Below are 11,483 nucleotides of genomic sequence, written 5' to 3' on the forward strand. Positions count from 1 at the left end.
GGTGTGCTAATTATGATAAATTAAACTATTTCAGGCCACACCGCAAACACGGTTGGTTAATATTATTATAACATTAACTAGCTGACTAGCAAAGGGAGCTTGTTGTCACTAACTTTCAGTGGCTTAAATGCCAGAGAATGCCTGAAATTACATCCAGTTATTTATCTGACAATATATCCTGAATTGTACTTATAACATGGGCTAATGGGAAAAGGTAGAGGTGGACTTGCAACTTTGTGTCTGAAAGGGGTTAACCTAATCAACGCCGTGGCTTGTTGAGTCAGTGGCATGAATCTACCGTGAACCAAATTGACCTCAAAAACATGAAGTTTAGTACTGTTTTCCGAGCTCACTCATTTTGGGCTTGTAGCCGAGGCCGTTTGCTGGCATCAGGAGGAGGGCTGCTGTCTTGACGGCACTTAAAAAATATCCATATATAAGATATCCATTTTTCAAATCCATTCATTACATGAGACGCGATGTAGTGTAGGCTAGTGATGAATGTTTGAAACAGTCTGCTGCTTCCTGCTGGTTACGCAAGAGATTGGTCAACACTGACAGTCCCATAATTTAGCGCAATATGGATGAATTCGTCTTGGGTTTAACAAACTATGAAACTAATAATGAACAATATGAAACTTAAACAACATAAGCTTAATTTAGAATGGCTTAGGAACGAGAGGTGGATAACGCAATTTAGAGGTGGGTAAACGCTATTTCCGAATTTCGGCAGGTGCGTATACAGCGTTTACGTGCATTTTGCCCTCCACTACGTCCCTGGTTAACACCCGTTAACCCGTAGCTGTGAGAGCTCCTCATCATATGATAATACCGAGTTAACACAAATTCCCTTTAACGGCACAAATTTTTGTGACGCACGATGAACTCACACGCGTTCTGCGATTTTGATTGCGATGCAGCAGTAACGTGATGGATGGCTATCCATGATGGCTAGCAGAAAGCGTAAAGTGCTCCCTGATAACGTCCAGGGGATCACCAAACCCGCCATCCGCCGTCTGGCCCGCCTTGGAGGAGTGAAGCGCATCTCCGGTCTGATCTACGAGGAGACCCGCGGCGTGCTTAAGGTGTTACTGGAGAACGTGATCCGTGATGCCGTCATCTAACACCGAGCACGTCAAGAGGAAAACTGTGACTGCATGGACGTGGTGTACGATCTGGAGAGGCAGGGCCGCACCCTGTTAAAACCTGATCCTGAATCACCAATAAAATGCTCTTTTAAGAGCCACACTCTTCTTATAACGAGAGACTTCCCATTCTGAGTAACAGGCTTTTACTTATATATGTAACTAAATGAGTGCCCTGCTACATCCTGCTGCGTCCTGCTGCGTCCTACTACGCCCTGCAGTGCTCTGCTACGTCCTGTGATGCCCTGCTACATCCTGTGACACCCTGCAGTGCCCTGCTATGCCATGAACTACTACAACTACTATTTCTAGTCACTGATCCATTGTCTTTATTGTGACTATTATTGCCACTGTTCATCACACCCCCAACCGGCACCGTCAGACACCGCCTACCAAGAGCCTGGGTCTGTCCCAGGTTTCTTTCTGAGAGGGAGTTTTTCCTCACCACTGTCGCACTGAATGCTTGCTCTTGGGGGAATTACTGGAATTGTTGGGTCTTTGTAAATTATAGAGTGTCTTCAATTGAATTGATCGAATGATCATTAAAAGCATTCGATCAATTCAATTGCATTGTTAGCATTCAAAAGCATTGTTAGACCCACAAAAAGAAACCTCCTTGAGCAGAAATGGATAAAGAAAAGTGTCTTTTGAATGCCAAGTTGAGTTTCAAAGTCCTTCCAGATGGTTCTCTCCACGAGACTAAAGTTATCTGCATATACTGTACTGTGGATGTGAACTGAGTTGCCACCGGAGTAAGCCCAGTCTCAAACACCACTTGAGCATTGAAAACATGAAAGGTATCCCTTTTTAAAATTCATTTAGAACAGATAACAAGTGTGCGATTAATTTGCGATGACTCGCAAGTTAACTATGGACAATCATGCGATTGAATGCACATGCACGTGTTCAGTACCCTCCCATCCCCCACCCCCGAAATTTGGCCTCCCCCGAAAGCCACGCTGTAATCCGAACATTGGCCACCCAGATAGAGACAAATAGGGATCTTGCATGGAAAACGGAACTGTCATTTCTGTATCATTTGCTGTATTTGTCTTTGTGAACCATTTGCCATGTGTGCACCGAGCTCAGTACCATCGGTATCGCTCCCATTTACTTCTACGTATGTCCCATACACTTTACCCACTAACTAAAGAGAGAAGAATATATTCATAGTAAGCACTAATACCCTGTGGTCTTCTTTTAACATTTGAAGTGCACTCAGTGGCCAGCTCTGCTTCCACTAATGCTGTTTTATATAAAACCAATCGGTATGAAAGGCCTGCGCCTCCCACACACCAGCAGTCCTGACCTCCTCTCATGCTGCACGGTGGAAGCGCTCGCCTCACTGTTTTCTTGTTCCAGCGCTTTCCATCTCCTTCACACATAATCACACATACTTTTATGGGGATGTAACAAAGCATTGTGAAACAGTAAAACGTCAATGTAAATATGTAAACATTACAACCTGTTGAGATGGGGGAAAAAAAATAAAAAATGAATCCGATAGAATTTGAGCTGCAAAGATAAATCGGTTAGTTGTCAACTATTAAATGAATCGCCAACTGTTTTTGATTAATGATTAGTCGGTTTGACTTATTTATTTATTTATGAAGTAAAGTCAAAGTTCTCTAATTGCAGCTTGTTAAATGTTAATATGTTCTAGTTTTCTTCTCTCCTCTGTGACAGTAAACTAAATATCTTTGAGTTGTGGACTAAACGAGACATTTGAGGACGTCATCTTGGGCTTTGTGAAACGCTGATCCACATTTTTCACCATTTTCTGACATTTTATAAACCAAACAACTAATCGATTTAATCGAGAAGAACATTCACAGAATTATCAAAGAGGAAAATAATCGTCAGCTGCAGCTTTAGATGCAGTTTTTAAATGGCCTAGGGCATCATTTTCATTTCACTTGTTTGACTTCAGAACGTCACTACGTCTTCTTAGCTCATTTATTTGAAGAGACTTTTTTTTACTATTTATTTAGTTATTTTGATGTGGGTTTGAATCACATACTGAGTGTCCACATGGGCAGGAGTAAACCTATGCGTCTTCTAATGTTATGTGTAACACACAACTGTGATCTCCAGGCCGCCAGAAAGCCCTGTCACACATCAGGACCTTCCAACCACTCTTTGGATTCCTCCACTCTCAATTTAAAGTGCCGCTCCATGTGTGATTTACAGCGACCCGATGAGAGTGTCTGTATTGAGTAATGGCGTGGAATGACAGGTACACCTCAAGCCATTTGGCCGGGTGGCTGGAGCCTGGTACGGACAGTTTTTCGCAGGGAACGGGGAGGTAATAGCTCCCCTATTTGGCCTTTTTTCTTTCTTTTTTCTTTTTTTTTTACTGTCAACTAAAGTGAGGAAAGGCAGGCCGACACTTGGGCGACACACATGGCATGTACACAGGCGCACGCATGCACACACACGCAGAAAACACACCATTTGCCTTGTAGTGTGGCTGTGTCGGGGCAGGTTCTGCATGATACGGTAGTCAGCCAGGGGAGATAATAGCCAGTACAACTGGAAACAAAGCTAAGCAGAGCTGAAAGCTACCGTTTATTTACAGTACGCATTTACTGTTTTCGAATTTTAAGGGTAGTAAATAGACATACAGTTTCTTACTGTATTATTTGAATTTACAGTAACATACTGGCTGCCGTGTAATTCCTGCCTTTTCCTTTATTTTCCCAAGATGCATTAACAGTCAATACCTGTAATCTGTAACATTCGCAGGCAGTGCTGTCATATTATTTTCTCCCAGAATGCATTGCCATTCACAGCATGATCCTGTATAACATTTAAACAGTAAGAGATTTACATCAAAGGTTTAGAGTGTGGGTGTTTAACAAGTCACAGATTTTTGTATTTAAAAAATATATATAAATGATTAGTCAATCAATTAGATGATTGACAAATAATTCATTGGGAATGCTTTTCTTAATCTAATGAATGTTAAATATTGTCTAAAAATAATTTGCGCTTCCAGCCTCTCCAATGTAAGGATTGGATTTTTGTCTTTTACATCATCGTAAATGGAATATTTTGAAATTGTAGGCATTTAAAGATATCCGGTGCCCCAAATCAATTGTGATTTCCATTTGATCAGAGTACTGTCACTTCGCTGCCTGTTCTGCCAATATTCCCAGCCCTTGTCACATGACCAATTCATGTTTTCCAAAATTCTGATACCATGGAACCAGCACTGGAATGGCTGAGCCTATAGAAATGTGTATTGCATTCGGATATACAATTTGTTTAAAATAAAAACAAATGAAATGAATAATGAATGGGATGTGTTTTTAGCAGAATAACATTATGTTTTTCTATCCTATCCAATATTTCCTACATTTCTAAGCAGATTTCTCCCCCTCCGGGCCCCCCTGGGTCCCCCCTGACTGATTATTGGTCACACCCTGTGCCACCCACTTAAAAAATCTCGAAATCACCCCTGCCCCAGTCCGACACCCATGTTAACATTAGGGTTTTAACAGCATTTCAATCTTCATGGGAATGTCTTGAACTGAAAGTCATGAAATAATTTCTGGTGGCTCCTGTAGGTGACTCTGCAGGGCCGGATCTAGGCATGGGCGTGCCTATGGCCAATTTGCCACTAGGGGGTCCAGTAAGAGGGAAAAGTCAAAATACTATTTGTTTATAGTTTAAAAATAATTTTAAAATGTAAATTTCCAATCAAACACTTAATGTAAACTTGTTTTAAGTGTATGTATTATATGGTATTAATAAATGGTACAGTAGTAAGGAAGTAACAATACCACTTTTGTGGGATGCTTTCAGGTGCAGAGAAAATGACACAGAGGTTTTACATAACTTAATTCTCGGGCCCTTCCAAATGAACCTAAATTAAATGTATTAAAATACCTTAATAAATACATTAGCATAATGGTCATGTGGCAGTTAAAAGAAATCTTGTTTATTCACCGAATAACAAAGTATCCTTTTGGAGGGGGCCCGAAAAATGCAGTATGCCTAGGGTAATCTTTCCATGTAATCCGGCTCTGCACGTCGGAAATATAGAAAGGGTCGATTCAGCCAAAGGTATCATTTAACAAACGAAGACAGAGAGAAAGTGTACGCACTTGCAGTATTTTGCTCAGCTTCGTCAAATAAAGAAAGTGTAAAGGTGTGTCTCCCAAAAGCTGCTCATCTGCTCAAGTACTCAAGCCCCGTTTGGCTTTGTTCCCTGCAGGAAGGCTAATGACAGACATGTAAGTAGGCAGCGTGACCTGTTCTGCTGCACATGGAGTTTATTTGCTGTGGTTTTAGCTGCAGCTTCTACGCTCTGCCCCCTCAGGGCACAAATACGTCCGCCGTGCTCCAGCCCAGGGAGCAGCAATCTGACAAGAAGACCTAATCCAGTCCAGGTCTCGGGCTGTGTTTGCTATGCATCCCTTAGGTTGGGGAATAAATACAAGGCCGCTACCGCTAAGCAGATCTGCTTGCCTCGAAGACCGCGGGGGAGGAATGGAGGGCTTTCCAACCTTGCGTTGTACATGCCTTGACGGGATGTCTCTCATCCATATATGTAACCTCATAACATTTTTCGGGCTTTTCACAAATAAGAACAGCTTTGATCTCCTGTGGAAAGTAATGCCATTTTAATGTCCAACTTCAAGGGCCATTAGCTGCATTTTTATCAGTTAGCGCGGCTGCTTGGCAAATTTCTGAATGTCAAGTCAGGGGGGTGTTGCTAGCCTGGAGGTTAGAGAAGCGGGTTTTGTGATTGGAGGGTTGTCAGGTCGAGTTCCTCGCTGGGAGAATGTGGGTGGGGAAAGTGGATGAGTAATACTCTTCCCTCACACTTCAGCAGAGTTACCTTTTAGCAAGGCACTGACAGTGAGTAAAAGCAGAACATTTAGATTATACAAGAAGCCAGGCTTTTCCCTATCATTATAAGGCTTAGGCGGAGCACCCAAGACATTTTGGGCACCACCTAAGCCGAATGAACGGAAATGTGTCAACCTAACAAAGGCTACGTTCAGACTGCAGGCAACAGTGGCCCAAATCAGATTTTTTTGGGGGGCCAAGTGACCAGGTCAGAATTCTTCAGAAGTAGTATGAACACTCAAATCATGCCCAGATCAGATTTTTTCAAATCAGATTTAGACCACTTCCATATGCGGTCCTGAATCAGACCCAGGTCAGATTTTTTTCAATGCGGCCGCAGTGTGAAAAACCAATTTCATGCGACTTTTACGTCAAAATACATCGACATTTGTCACAATAATGCGCCGGCGGGAGTTAGCCCTAGACACAGACGGTAAAATTAAAAACTTGACTAGGCCTACAAAATGGAGAACAGTGATGGAGCAAGTCAATGGAGGGAGAGTGAGGTGTTAGACCTAATTAGTGTATGGGGAGATACTTCAATTCAATCAAAACTAGAATCACCTGCTCGTTAATGTTACGGCTGCCATTACACAAACATTCTGAAATAAAAGCGAAAATGCTTACTTCCTCCATAACCTCCCTAACTTTAGTGCAACAGCGTGCTGCGTCTGACGTCATTGCTGTTGTTCTTTTGCGCATGTAGGTCAGTTCGAAACCGCAAACCGTTCACACTGGAAACTGATATAGGCCACATTTTAAAAAGGTCATGTGAACAGCCCAAAAAAAAAATCTGATCTGAGCAAAACAATCAGAATTAAGTATTAAGTGTAAATGTAGCCGAAATGACTCGATTAAATGTCTCCCATCTGTGATTGCAGTTGGTCCCCATTGGACTTCTTTAGCAAGTTTTGTCCTTAATCTTTTTGATTTGATTGTTATTCTTTTGTTATCTGCTCTCCGACATTTTAGACTCAGAAATGATAATAACAATGGTACAAAATTATGTGAAATTGCATTTTTATTTTATTTGAAAAACCTTACGCAAATTGGACCTAAGTCTTCCACAAACCACGAGAAAACGCTGGAAGCTGTAAATGTGGTGTGGTGAATAGCCGAAGCGCTACATCAATATACGCTCTGGGTGAATTAAGGTTGGAAAAACTAAAAGAAGGAAACCCCCCCACTCCCGCCAGCCCTCCCTTCCTCCCTTAAGCTGCCACAGGTAGAGCACACCAGGTGTACCTGTTTGAACTTGCTGTGTAATTTGTGGATTAGCAGATGCTTCTAATGGCTAAAATCATCAGAGCTTTCCCTCTGCCATGGAGGGGGAAGAAAGAAGCAAAGAGAAAAGACACAAAGGCAGAAAAGTAAAGGACCAGGGGTGAAAACCATGACCATAACCCTGATCTGATTAATCAACGCAGCTATCCTATTGAGTGTTTAACTTCTGTTTGCCGTTTATTTTGTAGTTTTTATTGTTATCATTTCGTTCATGTTTGTTTTTAGTCATACTTTTCTCTTCCGTTTAAACTAATGGTGCACTGTACAGCACCTTGAAACCATGGTTTTGAAGGGTACTTTATAAATAACGTTTACTTTCTTACTTAGTCATGTACTTACTTATTTACTCTCTCACTCATTTGTTTACTTACTAAGTTACTTAGTCACTTACATACTTACTTACTGACTCACTCACTCACTTACTCACTCACTTACTTAGGTACTTTATAAATAACGTTTACTTAGCCACTTACATAATTACTCACTCACTCACTTATTTACTTAGTCACTTACTTACTCACTCACTCACTCACTTACTTAGTCACTTAGTCACTCACTCACTTACTTAGGTACTTTATAAATAACGTTTACTTACTTAGCCACTTACTTAATTACTCACTCACTCACTTACTTACGTAGTCACTTACTTACTCACTCACTCACTCACTTACTTAGTCACTTTATAAATAACGTTTACTTACTTAGCCACTTACTTAATTACTCACTCACTTACTTAGCCACTTACTTAATTACTCACTCACTCACTTACTTACTTAGTCACTTACTCACTCACTCACTCACTCACTCACTTACTTAGTCACTTAGTCACTCACTCACTTACTCACTCACTTACTTAGGTACTTTATAAATAACGTTTACTTACTTAGCCACTTACTTAATTACTCACTCACTCACTTACTTACGTAGTCACTTATTTACTCACTCACTCACTTACTTACTCACTCATTCACTCACTTACTTAGTCACTTTATAAATAACGTTTACTTACTTAGCCACTTACTTAATTACTCACTCACTCACTTACTTACGTAGTCACTTACTTACTCACTCACTCACTCACTCACTTACTTAGTCACTTTATAAATAACGTTTACTTACTTAGCCACTTACTTAATTACTCACTCACTCACTTACTTACTTAGTCACTTACTTACTCACTCTCACTCACTCACTCACTTACTTAGTAACTTAGTCACTCACTCACTTACTTAGGTACTTTATAAATAACATTTACTTACTTAGCCACTTACTTAATTATTCACTCACTCACTTACTTACTTAGTCACTTACTTAATTACTCACTCACTCACTTAATTACTTAGCCACTTACTTAATTACTCACTCACTCACTTACTTACTTATTCACTTACTCACTCACTCACTCACTCACTCACTCACTTACTTAGTCACTTAGTCACTCACTCACTCACTCACTCACTTACTTAGGTACTTTATAAATAACGTTTACTTACTTAGCCACTTACTTAATTACTCACTCACTCACTTACTTACTTAGTCACTTATTTACTCACTCACTCACTCACTTACTTAGTCACCTACTTACTCACTCACTCACTCACTTACTTAGGTACTTTATAAATAATGTTTACTTACTTAGTCACTTAATTACATACTAACTTATTTATTTACTCTCTCACTCATTAAGCAATTACTTATTACTACTCCTCACTCACTCATCACTATCATTAGCTTAGTACTCACTCCTTCCTCTACTTAGGTACTTTAAAATTTAAATAATTATCTCTAAAGTAACCACACCCTTACTTAGTCACCTACTTACTTACTTACTAACTCACTCACTTAGGTAATTTATAAATAACGTTTACTTACTTACTTAATCACTTAATTACTTACTTTTTTACTCACTAAGTCACTTACTTACTAACTCACTCACTCACTCACTCACTTACTTAGGTACTTTATAAATAATGTTTACTTACTTAGTCACTTAATTACATACTAACTTATTTATTTACTCTCTCACTCATTCACTTAATTACTTAGTCACTTACTTACTCACTCACTCACTTACTTAGGTACTTTATAATAGTGTTTACTTAGTCACTTAATTACTTACTTACTCATTTACTCTCTCACTCATTCACTTACTAAGTCACTTACTTACTCACTCACTTACTGAGGTACTTTATAAATAATGTTACTTAGTTACTTAATTACTTATCTAGTCTCTCACTCACTCACTTACTTACTTACTTACTTAGTCACTTACTCACTCACTCACTCACTCACTCACTTACTTACTTAGTCACCTACCTACTTACTTAGTCACTTACTTACTTACTTAGTCACTTACTTAGTCACGTAATTACTTATTTAGTCACTTATTTATTCACGTACTTACTTAATCACTCACTAACTCACTCACTCACTTACTTACTACTTACTTACTTTCCTATATATCAACCTACCATAAATTGAATAGACGCATATCATTTGGAGAAAACAGAAGGAATTGAGAGGCACTCCTTTTTCACTCTGTCAACATTTCTGTGTGTCAGCACTTGAATTGATCTCCTCTAATGTGTTTCTGTCATTTCACACGTACCAGTTTTCAACGTGGATGTCGTGTCCACGTCAACATTCAACTTGTGCTTATGAATGGGAAACTTAGATTTGGAGCTGAAGTGATTAGTTGATAAATCAGTTGACGGAAAAATAAAATTGGTGCTTTACAAATGATGCAAAAAAAGGTTAACAAAAGCACGCAAATCCAAACGGTAAATACTAGGGCATGGACAGAAGAACATCTAAAAGATGGAAAAATACAGTCTGTACACTAGATAGTGCTCCCATTAACATAGGCTGAGTGACGTTTCAAGCCTATACAAATAATCTATTAATTGTTAATAGGCAGGCTAACCGTAATCAAAAGTGATTTTTCAAGCAAAGCCGCCAAATTTCCTACAATGGCTTTTTCACTAAATTAGAGACCAAATGATTAATGGAGAAAATATCTGGCAGATTAATGAATATTGAAATTAGTTGCAGCTCCACTGGGTATGTTCTGAAAGTTAAAATATATCCGAGTCGGCGCTTACAGTAATAATACGGAAGTACCTGAGAGGTCAAACAAACACGAATGTGTCATGTCAGCGCCAATGTCCCAATGTGACAGCTGAGCCAGTATTTGAGAAGTATGCTGTATATAATCAAGAGAAGCTAAAGCTCTCAAATGCTGTTAGTTAACAACCTGTTAATTAAAAACCTTCTCGGAATAAATGAGTCTAAAACTGACTCTTGACTTGTGATTTAAATCTGAAAACGACCTAATGCGCATGAATAACGATACTCTGAAGTTCTCAGTCCTGAGTGCTGTGGACACATTTCGGTGAGAAAACCTAAAAAAGGTGTTGAGGTTTGATACCCAACCCCAGGTACACGTATTCCTAAAGATAACACAGATTTGTTTTTTTGTCATGTGTGAAGTCCCCCTCTTCCCGAGACACTCCGCACAGACACTGACACATTCCTGATGGCACAAGGCATAACTTGTTATGGAGGATGTTCACAGAGCTGTGTTAAGGTGAGTCCTGACGCACACACACACACTGTGCTGTGTGCACCGAGAGGGGCAACGTTGATTTAGGGCATTACTCAGAGGCACACAGAGAGAGAGAGAGAGGGGGGGGGGGAGTGGAGAGTCTCCCCTGACTGCATTAGGAGAGCCTCCAGCCTTTGTGATTCCTTTTGATCAAATCTCTGTGAAAGATGAGTGTCATGCCCTCTTCCAGCCAGCTGTGAGGGGACTGCCCTGTGACTCTGAGGGGGTAGACGTGCGTGCGTGTGTGTGTGTGTGTGTGTGTGTGTGTGTGTGTTGTGTGCGCAGGCTAGGGAGGGAGCAGGCAGCTCCTGAGGTGAGAATGCCGAGTGGGAGGATCTCATTCCAATCCCCTGTGCCCAGTTTCAACACACACACACACACACACACACACACTGAACATCTTGAGTAGTTTAGAGCCAGTCCACGGCAACATTAGAGGAGAGAAAGCAGAGGAGGCGTGTGTATGTATGTGTGTGTGTGCATCTGTGCAGTGAGAGTAGAAGCACAGTGACTACTACTCTTTTTGTGGAGTGTCGGTGGCTCAGTGTGTGTGTGTGTGTGTGTGTGTGTGTGTGTGTGTGTGTGTGTGTGTG

At 40.4% G+C, this 11,483-nt stretch overlaps 1 protein-coding gene and 1 pseudogene across 1 annotated transcript in view; both read left to right on the top strand.

The window, feature by feature from the left end:
• Positions 1-947: 947 nt before the first annotated feature.
• Positions 948-5,529, top strand: LOC120555920 (annotated as a pseudogene).
• Positions 5,530-11,306: 5,777 nt separating this feature from the next.
• The window catches only part of bnc1 (basonuclin 1), a 24,849-nt gene continuing 24,672 nt past the window's right edge, over positions 11,307-11,483 (top strand). The window contains 1 exon segment of the mRNA XM_039795696.1: positions 11,307-11,483. This exon segment is cut by the window's right edge and continues 207 nt beyond it. The gene's annotated coding sequence lies outside the window, so the exon portion shown is untranslated.

Source organism: Perca fluviatilis, chromosome 3 (genome assembly GCF_010015445.1).
Source record: "Perca fluviatilis chromosome 3, GENO_Pfluv_1.0, whole genome shotgun sequence".
NCBI classification, from domain to species: Eukaryota; Metazoa; Chordata; class Actinopteri; order Perciformes; family Percidae; genus Perca; species Perca fluviatilis.